General features: G+C 35.3%; 1 long non-coding RNA gene across 3 annotated transcripts; it reads left to right on the top strand.

Moving 5' to 3' along the window:
- On the top strand, window positions 3,846–6,521 carry LOC107616624. Of its 3 annotated transcripts, none has more exons than XR_001614579.2 (4): window positions 3,846–3,963; window positions 4,039–4,138; window positions 4,220–4,327; window positions 6,259–6,521. It is a non-coding gene; the product is annotated as an uncharacterized LOC107616624 (long non-coding RNA). The 3 variants fall into 3 exon arrangements; XR_002358376.1 differs by having other exon boundaries at window positions 3,885–3,903; XR_002358377.1 differs by having other exon boundaries at window positions 3,934–3,952.

Genomic DNA, 16,565 nt, shown 5'->3' with positions numbered 1-16,565 from the left:
GTCATTTATGTACTCCTTTGTGATGCCCTGGATCTCGTGCATGGTCCAAACCGGTTTGGTGGTGAGGTATTTCCGGAAGTCTTCATTCATGAGTCCGTTGGTCAACAGAGGCTTGCGACTGAGTCCGTGAGTCCGTCAAGCACTTGTCACTGAATCGGTCAAGGTATTTTCTTGTGGATTCGTCCTGTCTCTGGGTAACTCCCAACAAGATGATGGGATGCTTGGCTTTGGTGATTTGGTGGTGAATTCGACCATGAATTTTTGCGAGATATCGTGGAAGCCAGTTATGGATCCATTGGGAACGGTGTTAAACCATTTAATCGCGGTTCGGCTAGGGTTATTATGAAGGCCCTGCATCGAACCACGTCGGGGGCCCTTCCAGGTTCATTCTGGCCTCGAAGGCCGTTAGGTGTTCCTGGGGTCCTTGGTTCTGTCATACTTCATGTCCGTGGGTTTGTCAAAACCCTTGGGGAGCTTTGCTCTCAGGATTCTTTCAGTAAAGGGAGTAGCTCTCATGATTACGTGGTTGTTTGTTGTGCGTTTGGCTTCTCGGTGTCGTGTCGAGGACTCGGGTCACGAGAGAGGCTTCGGTTATGCCTCTTGCTGTGTCGCCATTCGGGTGACCTGGCTTGTCTTCTGCCATTCGCACCGTGCTGGTGTCTTTGGTCGCGAGAGGCGCTGCGATCGTTTCTGCTGTTGTGTCACCGTTTGAGCGACCTGCTGTGTGTAGCTTTGTGGCGGGATCTTGATCGGGAGATTGCATGGATTCTGTCCTCGATGTGGTGTTTTTCCTTAGCTGGGACTCGTCCCTCGAGCTCTTGTACTCGGAGACAGAGGTCTTGGATTATCTGAGCTGCTTTTTCTCCCAGGTTTTCGGCGATTGGTATTTCGGGATCGTTCTCTTTGTTTTGTGCTGGGGTCTGGCGAATAGTGCTTGCTATCCTTCCATGGGTTGTAGTCTCTTCGTGTTCATGGGTTGGGTTCCTTGTTCGAGAGTTATCATGGTGGCTCGAGAATTGCTCCACGAAGGTGTCTGCCATTCCGCGATGATGCTGTAAGTCCCCACAGACGGCGCCAATGTACTGGATTCCTCCGGTACTGGTTGAGAGATGGATCGGGAACTTACGAGTCGAAATGGATGTCGGATTATTTGACTGGAGCAATGGGGGTGGTACTTGCAAAGACACTCTGACGCTCAAGTCAGAATGGATTTGAGAGGTATATGGTGTGTAGGGTGAATGACATACCTGAGGGGGCCAGGGGCTCCCCTTTATATAGGTGATGGTGATTATCTTTATCTTATTTTATTCGGTTAAGATAAGGGAGGTGTTTGAATTTGATTGTTAGTTAGAAGTTCTAGTGGGCCGGTTCCGAACCTTCTAGAAAGACTTGCGGGTCGGACCCAGGTAACCGGGTTCAGAGACTGTTCTGGGTATGGGATCCGTGGGTCGGATCCGTAACAAATATTAAATATAAAATTGATATAATTTAAAGGATAAAATTAAATTTAAAGATTTTAAAAAATGTTAGCATAAAAGGTATTCTTTTGAGTTGAGATAAAAATTTTAGATGAAAAGGAAAAGGCTAAAAAATTTGAATATGAATTTGAAGTTAACGAATTCTATTAAAATAGGTTTGGAAAGAGTATTATTCAGATATGTACCATACCTTTTTGTAGGTTGTAAATTTTTTTTTTATGTAATATGAGAGGCATTCTGTAGGTTCAGAAAAGCAATACGTCACATATGTTGTTTTTCTTAATATTTTCACAGTTTGAAATAAGTAATATTTTTTTTTGTCTTGTCTTTGCACTTCACAAGCTTTTTTCTACTGTTACATGTTTTTTTGCGAGGGTAGAAACTCCCATGCAATTATTTTTATATGAAGTTAATAGTTAATAACTATCTATTAGTAATATACTAAAATAGAGTTCAACATATATAGTTTCTAGATGTATTGTTAGCTTTCTACTATTATGTCAGGTCATCTTTAAGTGGCTAATCCACACAATTTGAACACAATCTTCTATCTTTGCATTATACCATAGAATTCTAAATGTATTTTTATCTTCTCATAGTAACCTATCTTTATATAATGTTATAGGATTCTTTTTGGAAAAACAACCATTTGTATCCAAGTACTTTGCGAATGCTGACCAAAGTACTCATTAAACAAAGAAATTGACGTTATACCCATGAAAGATAGGTTCCGTGTGACAAAAGTATCAAAATTCTAATTTTTTGTTGACTTTTTAATAAAATTTTCAAATTGCCCTTTATTTTCAACCTCAACTCCATCTCTCTTCTTTACCAAATTCCAAACTTCACAACCTTCACCACCACTAGTAATTCCCCTGATTATCATTGTCTCTCCTTCCCTCTCAGTCCTTCGCTAACACCAACTCTCTTATCGCTAACACCAACTCTCTCATTACCTGAGTTAAGAACTTCCTCATTCTCAACATGCACACATTCTCGTAGTTTCACAATGGATCTTTCAATTCACCTACCACGCAAACCATAAAGGAAACTCACAATATTATTTTATTATATATTAATTCTAGTATAAACCACAACACACAGTCTAACACAGTTCAACATGCGATGCAAGTTTGGATTGGAGGGATCTAAATGTATACCATGACTTTGGTCTTCGAGTAAAAGGATCCGATGAAGTTGGGAGTGTCCTCCTCCTTGAAGGCAATGCCGGATCCCAGAATGTGGATGGAATCGTACTCGAAGATGCACCCGATGGCGTAGGTGATCAGAATGAAACCCTTCTCACAGCACATGTCGGCCAGGGTGAGGGTGTCGATCACGTTTGTGTGGATGGTCTCCACCAGGTGACACTCGCACCAATCTACGTTAGGCTTGCCGGTCACACCAGTAGCATTGAAGACGAAGTTGGGGTTCACGGCGGCAATGTCCAAAAGGTTCTCAAGGAGGCTAGAGTCGTACACGAAGGGGATGCTTTGCCAATCCAGTCGGTCTGCTCGTAGATCAAGAATGTAAGACCCAAAAATTTCAGAAAAATCTTATTAAAAGCTAACTTTGATTTATTTATTCATGAAGTACTTTAACCTCAGAAATTATTTTATTAAAGATAATTAAAGTAAATTTTGATTAATTGAGTTTAAAGTAATTTAAGGTTTTATTTGATTTTATAATTATCGAATTATTTTTTATATTTAAATAATAAAGTTTAGCAAATATAAAATAATAAGAATTTTATATGGCTTGGTTTAAGTAATTGAGATTTCAGAATTTAATACTAATATTTTTATAAATAAAGAAAATTAATTATATTATCATATAATTTTAATTAGAGTATTTGATTTCAAATCAATTAGTATTTTGATACAATAAATAATATTTTAAAATATTTTTAGAGATTTAATTAGATTTCATATTAACCCAAAATCTCCAAATTTTATCACAAAATCCTAGTTCCCAAATCAAAACCCTAAATCCCCAAAACACAACCCTAACCCTAATATTTTTCCCATTCCCAGCTGCCTTTCCCCCTTTCCCCTTACCTTCACCACGGCACACACTCACACGACACAAAACACACGCAGAAGGAAGAGAAGAAAAGAGAGAACTGCCGCCACGCGTCCAGCCTTTGCGGTCCCCACTGATCCGCCAAACCCGCTGTGCCTCACCGCCGCTCAGCTTGTCGTCGTGCCAGCCACCCACACCAGAGGAGGAGAGAGAGGGATCGGGCAGAGAGAGACGCGAGGAGAGAGAAGGATTCACACCGCTGCGGTCCAATTCGTCGCCGTCGCCACCAACTTCCACCACCATTGAGGTTGTTGCGAATGAAAGAGGATGAAGCTGCCCATGTCACCGCCGTTGTGGTCGAACCCAACCACCACCATCGCAAGCTCTGTCGCCACTACTGGAGGTGGGTTGCTGAGCCTTTGTCGCCGGAAAGCGGCGTTGCCGTAGCTGAGGTCCATTACCGGTAAAGGTTTTTTTGAGTTTGGTCTATGTTCTTGTGGGTTCCGGAAAGATTATTGTCGCTGCGTGGTTGTTATAGTTGCCATCGCTGAGCTTCTAGGCTCTTGGACGGTACTGTGGCCGCTAGAACCTTGGTTTGAGCCGCTATCGTTTTGTATGGTCGTTGCTCCTTAGTTATGGTAAGTATTTTCATTTCGGAACCGTTGAAAATTAGTATTTCATTATGCTTGGCTAGAGATTCTGAGGTTTTTGCAACGTAGGGTCATGTTCCAGTTATTACGAGTTGTGATTGAAGCTACCGCTGCTGCGGGCCAGGACAAAAAAGGAGTTTTGACGCGTTCCATAGCTTTCGGGTTTCGATAATCAAGGTAGGAGTTTTTCTAAAAACTCAATTTTATAATTTGGAATTGTTATAAATGGGTATTGATGTGAGGATTACACTTTTTAGTGATTGTACAAGTCTTATGGATTGTTTGGCTGCTTGGATGGATCTGATTGTTGATTTGGACTAAATTATTAATCAATTTTGGTTAAATTGGTAGTGCTAAAGTATTTCTTTAAAGTTTTGAAAATAAGTTTAATTTGTTAAAAAGGATTGAATGTTGGATTGGTTTGAGTTAGAAATGGTTTAGTTGGAACCCGAAAAGAGTGACAAAGTTCAAGTTTTAGGGAAGAGGTTGCCGAATTTTCATGAAAATTAAGATTCTGTTTTAAAATGTGATTTAGAAAAAGAATGAATTTGAGAGGTTCCATTGCTTGGTTCTTGATTTATTAAGAAATAGATATTTCGAGTTTAATCTGTTTACGGGAAGTTTGTGTTTAAGATTGATTTAAATATGAAAGAACCTATGTTTTGAAGTTTGATTAAAGAAGTACTTTTAGAAGAATTTTTAGTGGATTTTAGAAGAAATTGAACTTTGATTAATTAAGTTCGTTTTTCTTTTAAAGTACTCTTTAAATTTTGATTTAGCAAGATCAATTCTGAGCCTTTAGGAAGGTTACCGATTTAAGAATGAAATGGAACTGATTTGGAACTTAGTATTTTAAACATGCTTTGGTTTTTGTTTTAAATGTCTATCTCAATTGACTTCAAATTAAGTAATTATGATTTCGGGGATTTCTAAAGAATTTAAGAAATGATGTAGGCTATTCTTCCCTAGAGCCTTGAGTCTTTGCCAAGGTTATTAATTGACAACTCTGATTTAAAATAGTTTAACAGACGATTTAAAAAACGAAAGATTTGTGTCTTTTCAAAGAGGATTGATTTTAAAGAAAAGTGGATTATGAACTTAGAATAATTGAGATATGAGGATTCTGAATTTTAAAACAAAGATGAGTTTGTTTTGTGGTTTTAAAGAAAAAGTGACTTATGCCTTGAATGATGGTTGATTTGGTATGAATTATTAATGAAGTGCGGAAATGATGATGAATAAATGAATACGTGGCTTTTGCACTTCTTTTATCTGAGATACGAGTTTCCCTGGATGAAGTACCGTGGCTTGCCACCGCGTGTTTCTGGTTGAGACTTGATACTCTGTTGACCCTACGACCTAAGGGTGACCGGGCAGGTATAAATTCCCGAGAATGGTACCCCCATTGAGCGATTTGATATATATATGAGAAAAAGCTATGCATAGACTCATGGGGATGCGCACTGGGGGACAGTCCAAAGGTTTAGCAAACCGGACTTGTCAGGTTGGCTTGATAACCGACAGATGAGACTCATCAGTCATAGGGTAGACATTCATTATATGCATCTATGTGACATTGTTTGGGTGTGTATATTGTACTTGGTGTGCATATTCATCATATGCATCTATGTGATTGCTAATTGCTCTACTTGACGGAACTGCTTGATTGTTCTTGAACATCCCTACTTGTGTTTGTGACTGAAATTGGTTGGGTTACAGTGAATTAGATGTTGATTGAGTTGTTTGGGCCTGAAGCCATGTTTGGTTTGTGTTGTGGTTTAGTAAAGTATGAAATATCAAGCTGGTTCAGCATAGACTTAACAAACCCATCCTTGGAACAGGTTGGTCATTCATACTGTTAGAAAACTTTTAAGATCTTTTTATCTGAAAAGTGAGTTTCTAATTTTTGGATAATTAACTGATTTTCTTTAAAATTATTTTGAATTTTTGGTGGTTAAACCATCGGTTTTCAAAGGATTCATAAGACAATGATAATCACTAAGTTCGAAAACAATTTTCTTATTAAATATCTTCTTATGACAATTCTGAAAACTCTGTGGTGAGACCGTGTTGTTAGGTTCTCACCCCCTACAGCTTTATCTTTTCAGGAGACGGATGACGAGGCTTATGAAGAGTTTTATTGCGTTTTGTTTATTCGATGTTATTATTTTAGTTATTAGTTACTTTTCCCTCGCCTTTATCTTTACGAGTTTTTATAAGAAGGATATGGATTTGATTATGTAATGCTTGTAAAATTATTAATATTTTTATATATATGTTTCCTTTGTAAGTATTGATATTTGTATGGATGCATGTTATCTTTTAAAAAGTCTTTTGGGTGGTAATATGATTTAAGTTTTAAACAGGCTCATATTTTAGTATTAAATATTATAAGAGTGGTCGTAATACCCGAGCTATCAGAGTGGCGCAGCCGGAAGCGTGACATTTTGATAGTTAGTGTGTTACATTATGGTATCAAAGTGGTCCTTCTTGTAAAGCCTGAGGAATGGACCGACTATGCTTCAATTGCATACTCTAAGCATCTGTCATGTAATAGGTCTCGTTCAGATAACGAGAATTTGAGCTTTATGCACATGACGGTCTATTGATTAATGCCATTAGTCTTGCATTGCATAATTCCTGGTATTAAGTATGGCCAGCTTAACACTAGTGAATTATGTATATGGAAGCACCAATGGGTTATCATAGACGATATGCGAATCATAGATAACGCGAGTCGCGGGTTTTGGGATCGTTAGAAATTATTTCTTGAAGTTACTCGGTTAGGTATCTTGAACTCTGCGAATATCATGTATCTTGTTCCTGCTTGGTATGCTCTAAGGTTCTTGTTTGCGGTTATTTTCTTGGAATGTGATCGGATTATCTTCCAATCCTGCCCTCTTGTTCACGTGTGCTCTTGTTTGATCCTAACTGCGTATGTCTGCTTAAAACCCTTGGTGTATTTACCTTCTTTATTTAGGCACTTCCTCTTGAGTCATGTATTCTTTGATATACATTTGAACCTGTTTTGATGTAGTATACCTTTTTAAGTTCTTATTCCGAGTCCTTTGTAAACAAATTGTGATTTAGTTCTCCTCTTATTTGACGATAATTACAGCCATTCTTTGAATCTTAATAAAACCGCTTTTGATTTGATATACACTTTTCTATATAAACTTTGAAAGTTCCTTATACAGTTTAAAACTAATTATTTTCAATACCTCGTCTGTTCCTTCACTGATTTATGGAAATATATTCACTTTAAATACAACTTGATTTTCTAACAATTTTATTACAATTTTTACGAATATCTTTATTTGATTATGTATTTAGGTATTCTTCAAAAGAAAGATTTTTGCATCTTTTACATTGATTTTCATTTGACAAACTTCACTTAATTTATTTTCAATTTGAATTTGGTTTAGCATACTACATTGTTTATGCAATTGTTGTTCTTTTAAAAAAAATGTTGGATTCATGTCTTTCTTCTTATGAATGGACCAATTTCTTTCTTAAGCTTTTCATTTCTGTGGATGTCATATTTGATTCTGTTTTTAATTACTCTCTTACTTTTTTGAACGTCACCATTAGTCTCAGTTTTTCATTTCTTGTGAATCTCATACTCATCCAAGTCAACTTGAATTCGTTTCCATCTAATGCACCATATGTCCTTTTATTTGTCTTTCTTTAGTCAAAGGTTCTTTCTTGATAATTTTCTATTGATTGAGTTGTCTTCCTGGCGCATTTTGTATTCCTTTGGACCAATTAGAGACTCGTTTGATAATCCATTTCTAGTGAGTTCTTGTTTGAATTCCCTGGATTTAAAGATCCTTTCTTCCATAGGCTGATTTCCTTTTAAGCGCATCATAATCTTCTTAAATGATTCTTGCGAGGTGGTTATTCCAATGATACTTTTAGAATTTTGTTTTGAACCATTTTGAAAAGGTTTTGAATTCTTTTGAAGAAATTTAAGTTTTGAATTAACTTTTTAAATTTTTGAGTTCCTTCTTAAGCTTTTCGTTTCTGCGAGTGACATGCTTTATGAATCCTAATTGAAATCCTTTAATTTAAGTTTCTTTCTTGAAATGAGTTGGTTTCCTTCTTAGCGCATCCTAATATTACTGAACATCCTTATAAGGATGTGATTTCAAGTATATTATTGGAGTTTTATTTTAAAACTTTTTAAACAAGTTTTGATTTATTATTATGCAAAGTTGTGACTTTGCATTCCTTTACTTGAGCAGTGCCTCTCTTTGATGTGATTTGAACTTATTTTGGTGCGATATAACCATCTATTAAAGTTTTAATAAAATCACTTTCAATTCAGCCTACACTCATTTACCCTATACTCTGAAAATTTCTGTATGTGATTTAAACCTGTTCGATTGTAATGCATCCTCTTATCACTGGCGCAGTCGTTAGCTGGTAAGCCATTGTATTGGTGTTGGTGAAGGACAGAGAGGGAGAAGAGACAATGGTAATCAGGGGAACCATTGGTGGTGGTGAGAGTTGAAAAAATTTGGGATTTGAGAAAGAAGAGATGGGGTGGAGTTGATATTGAAGATAAAAGGTGGGGTCATTTGGAAATTTTATTAAAATGTCAACAAAAATTAGTGTTTGTTGTAAAATAACTAAATAAATAAGGAAGAGGTAACAAATATAAAATATGAAAATATAATTAGATAACTCAAGTAGTAATATTAACTAGAATTACTATATCAATTAATATATTTAATTATATTATAATAAAGTATATAAGAGAGAGAATAGTATGAAAGAGAGAGAAGAGCATAAGAGACAAAGAATATTGTTTTATTATTTTTGTGTGTGTATATTGTCTTGTACCATACCCCTTATTTATACATGTATGGGGTTCATATTTTCAACCTTCATTGAATGTAAATTCTTTCTTGGTAACATGAATACTGAGTCACCCATGATATTAATAGGCATCCATATCCTTTGTGTTTATCACAACACTCCCCCTTGGATGACCATTTAGGATTATTGCCTCGTTAAAACCTTACTAAAGAAAAACCTAATGGGAAAAAAACCTTGGTGAAGGAAAAAGAGTACAGTATCCTTTATGATGGGGACTGCCTCATTAAAAACCTTGTCAAAAAAACCCAATGGAAAAAAAACCTGACCAAAGAAAAAAGAGTACAGTCTTCCCCTCTTGTCGAGATCATTTAATGTCTCAAAATCGGCGCATCCCAATCTCATATACCAATCTTTCAAAGGAGGATTTTGGGAGTGACTTTGTGAATAAATCTGCCAGATTATCACTTGAGCGGATCTGTTGGATATCAATTGTCTCCTGATTTTGAAGATCATGAGTGAAGAAGAATTTGAGAGAAATATGCTTTTTTCTATCACCTTTGATGTATCCACCTTTAAGTAGCAATACATGCTGCATTATCTTCAAACAGGACAGTTGGAGCTATCTTCTGATCAATCAGTCCACATGATGACAGAATATATTGGATCAAATTCCTGAGCCAAAAACACTTGCGACTTGCTTCATGTATCGCTAGTATTTCGGCATGATTAGAGGATGTTGCAGCAATCGTCTGTTTCGTGGACCTCCATGATATAGCTGTTCCACCATATGTGAACAGGTATCCTGTTTGAGATCTCCCTTTATGTGGATCAGACAAGTGGCCAGCATCTGCATAGCCAACTAGTTGTGACTTGGATGCATAAGGATAAAACAATCCCATATCAACCGTTCCATGAAGATATCTGATGAGCAAATAATTTATACGCTTTTTGGCATTGTTTTTACATAGTTTTCAGTATAATTTAGTTAGTTTTTAGTATATTTTTATTAGTTTTTAAATAAAAATCATATTTCTGGACTTTACTATGAATTTGTGTGTTTTTCTGTGATTTTAGGTATTTTCTGGCTGAAATTGAGGGACTTGAGCAAAAATCATATTCAGAGGTTGAAGAAGGACTGCAGATGCTGCTGGATTCTGACCTTCCTGCACTCAAAGTAGATTTTCTGGAGCTACAGAACTCCAAATGGTGCGCTCTTAATTGCGTTGGAAAGTAGACCTCCAGGGCTTTCCAGAAATATATAATAGTCTATACTTTGCCTGAGTTTAGATGACGCAAACTGGCGTTCAACGCCAGTTCCATGCTGTATTCTGGAGTTAAACGCCAGAAACAGGTTACAAAGTGGAGTTAAACGCCAGAAACAGGTTACAAACTGGCATTCAACTCTAAGAGAAGCCTCTACACGTGTAAAGCTCAATGCTCAGCCCAAGCACACACCAAGTGGGTCCCAAAAGTGGATTTCTGCATCATTTACTCATTTCTGTAAATCCTAGTAACTAGTTTAGCATAAATAGGACTTTTTACTATTGTATTTACATCTTTGGATTATCTTTTGATCCTTTGATCACGACCCATGGATGGCCATTCTTCAGATCTGGAAAGTCTAAACCTTTTCTGTGGTATTCCGAGTAGGATCTGGGAAGGGATGGCTGTGACGAGCTTCAAATTCGCGAGTGCTGGGCGTAGTGACAGACGCAAAAGGATAGTAAATCCTATTCCAGTATGATCGAGAACCAACAGATCATTAGCCATGCAATGACAGCGCATTAGACCATTTTCACAGAGAGGATGGGATGTAGCCATTGACAACGGTGATGCCCTACATAAAGTTTGCCATGGAAAGGAGTAGGAATGATTGGATGAAGACAGCAGGAAAGCAGAGGTTCAAAGGAACGAAAGGCATCTCTATATGCTTATCTGAAATTCTCACCAATGAATTACATAAGTATCTCTATCCTAGTTTATATTTCAATTATGTTTTAATTATCAAATCTCCATAACTATCTGAATCCGCCTGACTGAGATTTACAAGGTGACCATAGCTTGCTTCAAGCCGACAATCTCCGTGGGATCGACCCTTACTCACGTAAGGTTTATTACTTGGACGACCCAGTGTACTTGCTGGTTAGTTGTGCGGAATTGTGACAAAGTGTGATTCACATTTGAGAGCACCAAGCCATTGGCGCCATTGTTGAAGATCACGATTTCGCATACCAATATCGAAAGATTTGTTTGATTCCACTCCAATGTCTTCTGGTTGGAGATGAACTATATCTTGCTAGTAAATTTACACCAAATGATATATCAGGTCGTGTATTATTAGCAAGATACATTAGCGCTCCAATGGCACTAAGATATGGTACTTCAGGACCAAGAATATCTTCATTGTCTTCTTTAGGACGGAATTGATCCTTTTTCATATCCAAAGATCTTACGATCATTGGGGTACTCAAGGGATGTGACTTATCCATATAAAATCTTTTCAAGATCTTTTCTTTGTATGTCGTTTGATGAATAAAGATCCCATTTTTTGTATGCTTGATCTGCAGGTCGAGACAAAATTTAGTTCTTCCAAGATCTTTCATCTCAAACTCTTCTTTTAGAGTTTTTATAATTGTTGGAATCTCTTCAGGAGTCCCAATGATATTTAAATCATCCATGTACACAGCAATTATAATGAATCCATATGCAGATTTCTTTATGAAAACACATGGATAGATATAATCATTCTTGAATCTATTTTTGGCCAGATACTCAATAAGACAATTATACCACATTCATCCAGATTGCTTTAGACCATATAAAGATCTTTGCAATTTGACTGAGTATAACCCTTGCGAATATTTATTGGATGGTTTAGATATCTTTAGTCATTCAGGGACTTTCATATAGATATCTCGATCTAATGAGCCGTATAAATAGGTTGTTACCACATCCATTAAATGCATATGCAGTTTATGATATGCAGATAAACTGACCAAATAACGCAATGTTATCGCATCCACTACAGGGAATACGTTTCTTCATAATCTATACCGGGTCTCTGTGAAAAATCTTGTGCTACAAGCCGAGCTTTGTAGCGTACAACTTCTTTTTTCTCATTTCGTTTTCTCACAAATACCCATCTGTATCCAACAGGTTTTACATCTTCAGGTGTACAGACTATAGGTCCAAAGACTTCACGTTTTGCGAGTGAGTCTAATTCAGCCTTCATGGCTTCTTCCCATTTTGGCCAAACATTCCTTTGTTGACATTCTTTGACTGATCTTAGCTCAAGATCCTTACTTTCATGCATGATATTTAACACCACATTATATACAAATATTTCATTGACAATTGTCTTATTTCGGTCCCATTTCTCTCCTGTAAAAACATAATTTATCGAGATCTCGTTATTTTCACAATTTTCAGGTACCTGAACATCGTCTGGCGTTAAAACTATATCAAAATTTTGGACAACTGTAGGTGTCTCTACTATGTCTTTTTTAACAGGAATAGTATTTACCTCTTTTCGCTTTTGAGAATTTTTGTCTTTGGAACCGACAGGCCTGCCACGCTTCTGGCTTGAATTTGCTTCAGTGGCTACTTGTCCTACTGGGATATCAATTCGAATTGGGGCATTTTTCGTTGGTATATAAGATTTGGTTATCCTCTTTATCGGAAAATGCATCAGGCAATTCATTTTGCTATTCTTTGCAAATGTATAATCTTTTGAACTTCTAGTTCACATTGCCCTGATCGAGGATTTAAATGCATCAAGGATGATGCATTCTAATTAAGTTCCTTTTCAGGAAGCTTATTCTCTCCCCCTAATATTGAAAATTTTGATTCATCAAAATGACAATCCACAAACCGGGCTTTAAATACATCTCCAGTTTGTATCTCAAGATACCTCACGATAGAGGGAGAATCATATCCAACATATATCTCCAATTTTCTTTGGAGTCTCATTTTGGTGCGATTAGGTGGTGCAGTGGGAACATATATCGCACACCCAAATATTCTTAAATGGAAAACATTTGGCTGCTGGCCAAAAGCTAATTGCATAGGAGAGAACTGATGGTAACTCGTTGGCCTCAAACGAATAAGTGCTGCGGCATGTAAAATAGCATGCCCCAAACCGAGGTTGAGAGATTTATTCTCATAAGTAAGGGTCTAGAAATTAATTGGAGGCATTTAATAAGTGATTCTGCTAACCCATTTTGTGTGTGAACATAAGCTAATGGATGTTCAACACTTATTCCATTAGCCATACAATAAGCATTAAAAGCTTGGGAAGTAAATTCACCAGCATTATCAAGACGAATTGCTTTGATTGGATTTTCTGGAAATTGTACTTTTAATCGAATAATTTGAGCCAGTAATCTCGCAAACGCCAGGTTACGAAAAGATAATAAGCACACATGTGACCATCTCGAAGATGCGTCTATTAGGACCATAAAATATCTAAAAGATCCACATGGTGGATGAATAGGTCCACATATATCACCTTGAATCCTTTCTAGGAATTTAGGGGACTCAAATCCAATCTTTACTGGTGATGGCCTTAAAATTAACTTTTCCTGAGAACATGCAGCACAACAAAATTCACTAGTTTTAAGAATCTTCTGGTTCTTTGGTGAATGTCCATGGGAGTTTTCAATAATTATCCACATCATGGTTGTTCTCGGATGACCCAATCGGTCGTGTCAAGTTATGAATTCATTTGGGCTAGTAAACTTCTGGTTTACAATGGCATGTGATTCAATTGCACTAATTTTGGTATAATATAACCCAAGATGAAAGTGAGGGTAATTTTTCTAATATAACTTTCTTATTTGAATCATGAGTTGCGATACATAAATACTCATGATATCCATTTCGGCAAATATCTTTGAAACTCAACAAGTTCCTCAGGGACTTGGTAGATAATAGTGCATTATTTATTATAAATTTTGTTCCTCCAGGAAACAAAATTATAGCTCTTCCGGAGCCTTCTATCACATTGTCTGAGCCAATAATAGTATTAACATATTCCTCTTTTGGTACAAGATGGGTAAAATATATATCACTTTTGAGAATGATGTGTGAACTTGCACTATCCGCAAGGCATACATCTTCATTATATATTCTTGCCATTTTCTTCAAAGACAAATAATCATAAAATGAGTAGTATGCACAGTTAAATTGAATACTTGATCGGAATTATTTTTTTAAGAAATACTGTACATAAAAATAATGTCACATACTGAAATTTTATTTTAAAACTTGACACATTTAATGATTTCAAAATTCATAAACATTAATATTTCATTATTTATATACATCATATTTAAAACTCAAATACATAGAAAATAAAACTTAACAATAAATTCTTTACATTATTTATTTACATGGATACTTAACAATCCCACATATTAAACTATTCCATCATTGATCAAATGACCAATATTTCCTTTAGGGTCCTCAAAAAAATCAGATACATCATAATGAGTGGTGAAATTTTTAGCATCATTTGAAACAAAATTTGTTTCCTTTCCTTTGTCATCCTTTTTCAAAGATGCTTGGTAAAGATCTACTAGGTGCCTTGGGGTACGACAGGTACATGACCAATGGCCCTTTCCACCACAACGGAAACACTTATTCTCTGTTGATTTATTTTGCCCAATATTTCTTTCTTTATCCCACTTCTGGTGAGATCCTCTCTTTTGAACATAATTCCTTTTCTTTCCATAATTTTTCTTGTTACTAAAACCTTGCCATCTACCTCTTCTGGGGTAATGATTTGCCACATTTACTTCAAGAAATGGGGCGGCGCCAGTTGGGCGCGCTTTGTGATTCTTTAAGAGCACCTCATTGTTGCGTTCAGCAACAAGAAGGCACGAAATTAACTCAGAATATTTTTTAAACCTTTTTTTCTCGATACTGCTGCTGTAGGAGCACATTCGAGGCATGGAAGGTTGAGAAAGTTTTCTCCAATATATCATGATCAGTTATCTTTTCCCCATATAATTTCATTCGTGAGGTGATTCGAAACATTGCAGAATTATATTCATTTATGGATTTAAAATCCTGCAAACGCAAATGCGTCCACTCATATCGGGCTTGAGGAAGTATCACCGTTTTTTTATGATTATACCTTTCTTCAAGGTCTTTCCAAAGATCTGCAGGATCTTTTAATGTGAGATATTTATTTTTCAATCCTTCATCAAGATGACGATGAAGAAAAATCATGGCTTTGGCTTTATCCTTCTGGGATGCATTATTTTCAGCCTTAATGGTATCTCCAAGATCCATTGAATTAAGATGGATTTCAGCATCTAATATCCATGATAAATAATTGTTTCCAAATATATCAAGAACATTGAATTCAAGATGAGAGAGTTTCGACATAATAAAAATTTGTTACCTGAGTCTTCCTAAAAATTTGATCAGAGTCTCGTGCTAATAACGTGTTGTAAAATAACTAAATAAATAAGGAAGAGGTAACAAATATAAAATATGAAAATATAGTTAGATAATTCAAGTAGTAATATTAACTAGAATTACTATATCAATTAATATATTTAATTATATTATAATAAAGTATATAAGAGAGAGAATAGTATGAAAGAGAGAGAAGAGCATAAGAGACAGAGAATATTGTTTTATTATTTTTGTGTGTGTATATTGTCTCGTACCATATCCCCTATTTACATGTATGGGGTTCATATTTTCAACCTTCATCGAATGTAAATTCTTTCTTGGTAACATGAATACTGAGTCACCCATGATATTAATGGGCATCCATATCCTTTGTGTTTATTACAACAACGTTTGGTTACTTTTGTCACATGAAATCTATTTTTCATAGGTATAACGTTAATTTCTTTGTTTGATGGGTACTTTTGTCAGTGTTCGCAAAGTTCATAGGTATAAATGGTTATTTTTTCATTCTTTTTTAACCTTAACTTTCATATTCTCTTACCCTTTATTTTTATGTAGGTTACACTATTACTTTCAATGTTAATGTTAATTATTTATAATAAGTATAAATTTAATTATAATTCAATTTCTTTTCTTCTCCTTTCATACTCATCACTCATTCTTGGGTATGTCTAAAATCAGCACAACAATTATGTGTTTATTGGATATGCCACATTTATATAGACCATTAGATTATATTAGATGGAAATCAAAGGTAAATATAAAAGAAGAGTACTGATGGACTCTAATAAATACAGAATATCCTAATACATAATTAAATACTTTAAATGACAATACTTTAATACACAATATTTTAAATGACAACAGAATCTTTTATTTTTAAATAATTAAATATAAAATATATAAGTATTTTTTATTCATTAAAATTAATTATTATGCAAAAAAAAACTTTATAATTTTAAAAAATATATTAAAATGATATTTTAAACTGTAACATAAAAATATAAAATAATTAAAATTTTATTTTATATTACTTGACAAATAATTAGATTATTATATTTAAAATTTATTAACTAACTATTTTTGTTAAAGATATTATTATATAATATAATTTTCATCAAAATATTTTAAAAATATAATTTATTTAAAATATTATATATAATACATGAAA

Source organism: Arachis ipaensis, chromosome B01 (genome assembly GCF_000816755.2).
Source record: "Arachis ipaensis cultivar K30076 chromosome B01, Araip1.1, whole genome shotgun sequence".
NCBI classification, from domain to species: domain Eukaryota; kingdom Viridiplantae; phylum Streptophyta; class Magnoliopsida; order Fabales; family Fabaceae; genus Arachis; species Arachis ipaensis.
This window is presented reverse-complemented; position numbering and strand designations above follow the sequence as displayed.